Consider the following 6,272-nt stretch of genomic DNA (forward strand, 5'->3'; position numbering starts at 1 on the left):
ACAGTGGGGGCGGCTCAGAGGCCCGAGGGACCCTCCAGGGCAGGGGCTGGGGAGGAAAGGGGCCGTTTCCAGATGAACACGTATTTCATAGCCATTCGCCTGGGTTTGGTTGCCCTTTGTAGGGGAGACGTGACTTGAACTAAAGACGGTTTGTCCTGGGGGTGAAGTCACCACCGAGAGGTCCCCCCTTCACATCCCCCCCCAGCCCCGCATCCGATCCTGCTGTTCTCCATCCCAGCATCTCCCTGAGCTCAGCGCCACCTCCAAAGGAACCATTCAGGTGCCCAGGTCTCGCTCATATTTCCACCTCCTTTAACCCGGCTTGATTTTAATGCTTAAATAAAAATCACCCACATGCTGCCAGTGTGCCCCATCGCCTGGAGCTGGAACCCAGAAGAGAGCGAGCCATGGACGGCCTCAGCGGTGATGCTGAGACGGGAAGGAGAAGCCCCTGACTCCCCCGGCGCAGGAAACCGCGGGGAGTGGTCACGGTGGTGACCCGTCTTTTATTTCTTCTCTGAGGCTTCGCTCAACAAGGGAGCTCACTGCCTCCCACGGGCCATGAGACGCGGTGACTCAGCATCTTCCTATCCTCACAAAAATGCTAGAAGTTGGTCTGATTTTGTGCCCATTTTATAGATCGGGAAAACTAAGTCTCAGCGGAGCTCACCTGCTACGGTCAAAGCCAGTGCCCCCTGGAGTCAGGATCTGAGCAGACGTTTCTCTGCCCCACAGATGGTTCTCCCCACTCCCCGCAGAACTGTCTCGTTTCCCACCTGCCTCTTGCAGGCAGGGGTGGCTCATTTCTAGGGAGAAGCGCATTATGGCTCAGAAAGGGTGTCTTGTAAGTGACATAGGGGAGCAGCAAAGCCAACTAGGTCCTCTTGGCCAAGATATTACAGACATCTGGGTGTCAGGGAACCAAGGGACTCGGATCCACCCTCCATGCAGTTCACTCAGCTGAATGGACTTGGCCAAGTGTTTTCTCTGATTCTCTCGTTTATTTCCCCCAATGTTGCTGTTGAAGAAACAGTGTCGCTTGTCCCGTAGTGTCCGGCGTGCTGCATTGGCGGACTGCGCCTGCGGTGCTGCGGGCCTGCTGCTTTCCTGTGCATTCCCGTGTGTGGGGTCAGATCTGGGAGCTTTGCAGAACGTACAGCAGGAGTCCTGAGGTGGGGGTGTGGTCGGCGGCTAGACGGACTCAAGCAGAGCAAGGACGCTGGGCCACGGGCAGAAGGCCACCGGGGCGGAAAGCCCCTGGTGCCTAGCAACAGACAACTGTAGAGTGGGACCTCGCCCCCAGGGTGGCCTTTCCTCCCCTAGCATATCCCTGGTCATGCGGTTTGGACCTCCCCAGAGATAACTTCCAGGCCTCAGTTGTATTCCAGCTCCAGGCCCAGAAAAGCAGCAAAACCGGCCACAGCTGACCTCAGGGCCAGCTGCATTGGATATTGACCCCTGCCCTGGGGCCGACCAATCCCTCAGTGGAGACCACAACCCTGGAACGCTGCTGAATATTATGAGATCTTCCCCTGGGACCCCCCCTAAACTCTCTACCCTTAAAACCCTTAGGATGGAGGAGCCCATGCCCTTTCCCTCCTGGGAACACTCCTGAGCCTTCCGCCTCCCCCTTGCCCCAGGTGCATTACCATTACCTTCCTCACTCCCAAGCTCCCAGGGCCCTTCCTTTGCCTCTATAACCCGTTTCCTAAGCCCATTTCTTCTAGGAATTACTTCTCCACCTCTGTGATTTTACAAGTTAGTATTCTCTTACAGTTGGGGTCTTGGCTCTGACTTCTTTCCCAGCCAGAACCCAAGGACCGAGGTTGCTGAACCCGGGTCCGCTCTGACCCCACCAGTCAGACACCTGGTGCCCTTCCGCCGCCTACAACATAAGGGCGCCCGGACTCGGACTACGACTCGGGTTGTGTGGCAGGATCCAGAGACGCCCCCCAGGACCGCTGTGCAGACCCGGACCGGTGCTGTGGACTGTCGGGGACCCACTGTGCCCCACCAGCTCCTCGCTTTGCATCGAGTGGGCTTGGGTGAATTTTCCTCGGAATTCTGGGCTTCTTTGTTTTAAAGTAAGAGGCTGACTTTCTTTGGATTGGAGGGGAGACGCCTGAGGTCTGTGGGGTTTGTGGGGAGTTGAAGTGCCCGGTGACTGTGGGGATAACCTGCGGGACAAGCCGGCCAGCGTGCAGTGCCAAAGACGACCAGCAGGGGGCACCCCAACACGGCCTTATCCGGCCACTGGGGGTGGGAGGCAGGTGCCTTGTGAGTTTTTGTTCCTGATTTTCACTTGGGTGTTTTGTCGGTCATGCTAGTTGGAGCTTTGTGCCTGCCTCCTGCCCTCCCGCCCTGTACCTACGCAGCTTGCTTTCAGCTTCATCCAGAGTACTCCCCGCGCCCCTGAGGTCAGCCAGAATGAGGCCGGCCTGCGAAGAGGCATTTCTCCCGTGCTGTGAGAAAGGACAGTGTGGCCTGGGGGCAGCTGGGCCGGCCCTGCCTTCCCTCTGTGCTGGCTGGAGAGCAGGCCTCTGTGGCCGGCGGCCCGCCCTGGGCCCTGGGGCCATCACGGCCAGCACCAGGGACCTCGGCTGGGAAGCCCAGGCTGCAGCCGCCGGAGGTGCACAGGGACACCCCCCCCCCCCGCACCTGCCGGCCTCCTCCTGCCTCCCAGGGGGACCCGCCTGTTACTGTTGCTCTTTGACGTCTAAAACCCAGCCCTTGGGTGTATTGATCAGCTCTCCTCCCTGCTTCTAGCAAATGGCTTCTGCCTTCAGCTTTATGCTTTGGCTCTGCTCTCCTCACTTTTATTCTTCCCATTTCCCCCCCAGTTTCTTGTGCTGAGTGATCGAACGACACCTTTCCGTGTGCGCTTCTTCCGTGTGTCGCTAGGGAGCGCGTCCGTGGCCGTGGCCGTGGCCGTGGCCGCGGCCCGGGATGGCGCTCTCTTTACAGTTAGAAATTTTGCGTTTTCGCTACTGAGGTTTTGATTTGCTCTGTGACCAAAGCGTCGTTCAATGGAAGCTTTAAAAATGTCCTCGCACGAGGCCTGTCGCACGGGCCTGGCTCTCTGACTTTGGTTTCTCATCTCCGGGAGCTTCTAAAGCTGCCTGCGGCTCTTCTGTCCCCGGCAGTGAGCGAGGCTCTGCGTGCGGCCCAAGGACGAGTCGGAGTTTAAGGGCCGTTGTGTGAAGGCTGGAGGATGTGCTGGTTTCATTCGCCCGATTGAGTTTTCAGCCCCGTGCCGGGACGTGTTCTGTGCACTTCTATCGCTCACATAATGAGTGAGGTGAACTAACCTTCCGCCGCCTGTGTGTTTCCATGTGTCCGTGGACCGTCTTTACTTTTTGCTTCATAAATGCTGATTCCGGAGTGTTTGGAGCATGAACCTGAGGTTTGTCCCGGCTCCAGTTCAAATCTTGGCTCTAACCTTGGTCCTGACTCACACCTTGCGGCGCCCGTCGGGGTTTAGGATCCGGGCCGTGCCAGTGCCAGCCCCCGGAGGACGCCGGGGAACTGGGCGGTTTTCACTGTCGCTGCCGTGTCAGCAAATGCAACGTCTGCGTTAATAACGGGGCGTGACCCGGGGCACGCCTCTCGCGTGGTCCTTAATGTGGGTCCGCACCCCACAGATCCGACCGCCGAGGCCCCTCAGGCTAATCCCGCGGCCCTGCCCCTCGGGCGGCCGCTGGTTCGAAGCCCCTGTCACCACGGCGCCGACTCTGCCGCCGTCATCGCCGACTCGTCAGTGATTCGCCTCCCCTGCCGCTTCTGCTGTCAGGGCTTCTAACCCAGCTGCTCCTCTTGTGTGACCCCTGCGCCGGCCACTCCTGCAGCCGGGGCTCCTCCATCACAGTCACTCGTGAGCATCTCAGTGGAAGAGGATGGGGGGCCGGAAGCCGGGAGACCAAGGCCTGATTCTGTTTTTGCCAAATATTCAGAATAACTGGCTTCCAGGATTTCCTCGGGGCGGCCCTGAGAGTCACACGAGGTGATGTAGTGACTGTCCTGCATCAGAGACGACAGGGCCCCTGGGTCTCCCTTTGTCGTTCAGCGAGGCCTGGCCGTGTGTGTGTGAGTGAGTGAGTGACAAGTGCTGCCTTTTCAACTCAGTGGACCCACGTGTCCATTTTTATGTGTATTTAATATTTAATCACCGAATTCCTTGTGATGCATAATTTCCCCTTGTTAATGCAGCCGTGAGAGGTGGCCCCCGGGCGTGGCTGGCCTCAGATATTCTCTTTGCTTCTAAATCCCTTGGCCCGAGTGTCCTAAATGTATTCCAGCTCCCAGAGGTCAGCAAGCGTTTGGTGCCTCTTTGAAGGTCATTCACGGAAGGATGTTTATTCAACTGGCGCCGTGGGGGGGGGGGTGCAGGTGTGTGTTGCTGAGTGTGTGATGTTTACCTGAGCGCGCACCTGATTCCACGCAGGCCAACCAGGTGCCATTCCCACCAACGTACCCAAACACCCAGTGAGGACGCGTGGCTCTGGGGAGGCCTGGGCCCGGGCGGGGCTGGCTCTGCTGTGCGAGGGGCATAGCCGCCCTTCCTGAGGCCCCGAAACATCTTTTCCTTCAGCCCGTTGCAGGTTTTGCTTTATTAGATGTTGATTAATGAGCACAGAGTCACCTGCCATTAAAGGCAGGCGCTCCTTCCTGTGTGGAAAGCTGGTGTGTGGGGCTGAGGGACAGTCAGAGTCCGCACACAAAGTCGGGGTATCCCCAAAGGGAGCCCAAACGCCCCGAGGCCGTGGAGCGTTTGGCTGGGACCCCCTCGCCTGCCCGGTCCCAACACCCACCCTGTCGGCTCCAGCTCCTTGGTGTTTCCGGGTGGGGCTGGTTCGAGCCCGGGAATTTAAGATCTGCTTGTCCTTGATCTCATTTCCTTTCAGCTCTACAAACGTTTAATGAGCCCCTGATACGTGTCGCGTGTCTAGAGGAATAGGGTGATGGCTGGGACGCAATCCCTCCTCGGACACGTTTAAAGAACATTTTCGATCCCCTGATCAAGCCTTCAGTTCGTAGCTGCGTGACTGCAATGCTGAGCCCTTCCTACCCGCCGCCCACACTGAGGGGAAAGCTTAGTTTTCTTCTGTCTGTCTGTCCGTAAGTGAATGGATGCAGCCCGTCGTTCACACGGGGGCCACGTGGCCCTCGCACGCGGCGGTTCTCCATCTTATTGCGCGTTACAACCTGGGAGCTTTTAAGCAAACCAGCCCAAGGCTGCACCCCAGGGACTTACCTCCAAATCCCGGGGCTGGTTAAGAGGCAGCCGAACCTCCCTAGTTTGCACGAAGGGCCCCTGGAGCCGAGCGCGGTGACAGAAATCGGGGGAGCGGGGAGCTCTCTCCCACTCAGCGGGGCATTGGCGGGAACAGGGAGGCGCGGCTCCCTCAGCGTCGCGTCGGCGTTTTTAGTGAGACCCGCGCAGTCGGCGGGGCCTTCTGCAGGTGAAGGCTGATCTCCTGCAGTCGGGGTTGGCGGGGTGTTTTCATCCAGTGACAAAACCCCGCTGGGGACCTGGGGCTAGAGGCTGGCCCAGATTTAATCTTTTAGTTCAGCAACCTAGACATGTCCCACTGGCTCTGTCTTCAGAATCAGCCCATTGCATTGCATTATCCTCAGGAAAATGTCACGGTTATTGGGTATTTCCTTCCTCCCTCCCTCCCTCCCTGCCCCTGGGTCTCTGCTGGAATAACACTGTTACAGGGGCCCATCCCTGGACAATCTAAAAATATTTCCATCCGTCCCTGACCAAGCCTGGAAATTCCTTGTCCCTTCATTGCTTTCTCATTCGTCACAGCATTTAATACTGTGCTCCTCGATTTTAATCACTTACCGCCCCCGCCCCGGCCTCTACCAGAGCCCCGTCTCCTCTTCGGAGCTCACAGTACTCAGGTAAGAAACACTGTTGAAGGAAATAAATAATAAGCGAGTCTCCGAGAAGCTCCCAGGCCTCGCGGGGACGGCCACTGTGCCCAGCAGCGGGGACGCGGGGACAGCAGTGCCATGAGCTGAGCCTTATGGGAAGGACGTGGAGCCAGGTCAGGCCTGGCTGCTGGGCTGACTCCAGACCCCAAGGCCAGGGGTCTAAGTAACATTTCCCCGTTGTGGTAACGGGGGCTTAGAGGCGGGGACACCTTGCGTGTGATCCTTGCCAGCGGGAGCATCCGGGGCGACCAAGTGTGAAGGGGGGTGGGGGTGGGGGTGGCGTCAGGAGCAAAGGTTTCAAACCTTCAGCGTGTTGGGAGCAGAGGGTCGCG

The sequence above is a fragment of the Miniopterus natalensis genome, chromosome 13 (genome assembly GCF_054644295.1).
Source record: "Miniopterus natalensis isolate mMinNat1 chromosome 13, mMinNat1.hap1, whole genome shotgun sequence".
NCBI classification, from domain to species: domain Eukaryota; kingdom Metazoa; phylum Chordata; class Mammalia; order Chiroptera; family Miniopteridae; genus Miniopterus; species Miniopterus natalensis.